Source organism: Cucurbita pepo, chromosome 3, assembly GCF_057944985.1.
Source record: "Cucurbita pepo subsp. pepo isolate OVF chromosome 3, ASM5794498v1, whole genome shotgun sequence".
Lineage (NCBI taxonomy): Eukaryota > Viridiplantae > Streptophyta > Magnoliopsida > Cucurbitales > Cucurbitaceae > Cucurbita > Cucurbita pepo.
This window is the reverse complement of record NC_141800.1, coordinates 8925976-8927245: the sequence shown is the minus strand read 5'-3', so window position 1 is coordinate 8927245 and position 1270 is coordinate 8925976.

The following is a 1270-nucleotide window of genomic DNA, read 5'->3' as shown; positions in this document are numbered from 1 at the left end:
GGCTTCACCCCCAAAAGAAGTTTCTGAAGATCTTTCTGGTACAGATCATGGTGAATCTTCAATCTGCATCTTCTAGAAACTTATATCGAATCCATCAAACTTTTCAATTCCAGTCTTTGAACTTTCCATATTCACAGATCATGGTGAATCTTGCCTCGCTCTGACACCAGTTATTAGGATCACACACTCGATCGAAATGAACAAGAAAAACATGATAGAGAAAATGTAAGGAGAAATATTGACTAAAAGTTTTGTATTAATGACTTCAGGTATGCAAATAAAGGATATGAAGAATGTGAAATATACATTTTGAAAAAATTGACTGATGGGTAAATATATTATTTTAGTTTATTATATATATAGCTTTAATACATATAACCACTTACTATATATAAATATTTAGTATATATTTTTACTATAAATAATCAGCCTCCATATCTAACTTGCACAAATAGTAAGTTTGTAAGGAGGGTGGGAAGAAAAATAAGCCAATGGAGGCTCTCAATTTCTTTATGCAACTTTTAGCCAAGAATTCTTAAAAATTGCGAAATTACTCATCCATAATGAATATCATCCTTTTAAACCAATTTGTACAACTTTATGGCTATGAGAGGAAACACTTTCGTTAAGAAATCAAAGGCTAAAAGATATTGGAGCGTTGGAACCCATCAGTTTACTTTCGGTAAACGTTTTAAGTTTGAAATTTAGAAATTTGAGTCCAAAATTCTTCGTCTAGAGATTGATTCATTTAATGAGCCTTATACAATTAGCTGTAGGGTAAGTTAAGGAACACAATTGAAGAAGAAATCAAGAGGAGATGAGCTCTCAATCGTTCAAACTACAAGCATCTTGGAATTAATTTTCTTGGTAAGTTCATTATCAAGCTAGAGACTTGGTAAGTTACATGCCTAGTAGTAATGGAGTCTAACCCGACTTGGTAAATTTTCTTAGAATTAATTTTCTTGGTAAGTTACATGCCTAGTAATAACGGAGTCTAACATGACGATCATTCAGACAAACATCCACCAACCAAGAGGGGTGAAAATGATGACGATAGTACAATTGAGAAAGAATCTTAGCCATGATGAATCTATGCTTGCTGCCATTGTTGTATTTGAAAAGGGGAGCTCGAGTGAACCAACCCACTACATGAATACCATGACGCAAAACAAGAAGGTCAGATAATGGGTTTATTCTCACCCGGAGAGATAAATCACAAGATTAGTTTTAAATCTAGATAGGTATGTCAATTGAAAGTGAGAAACACAAA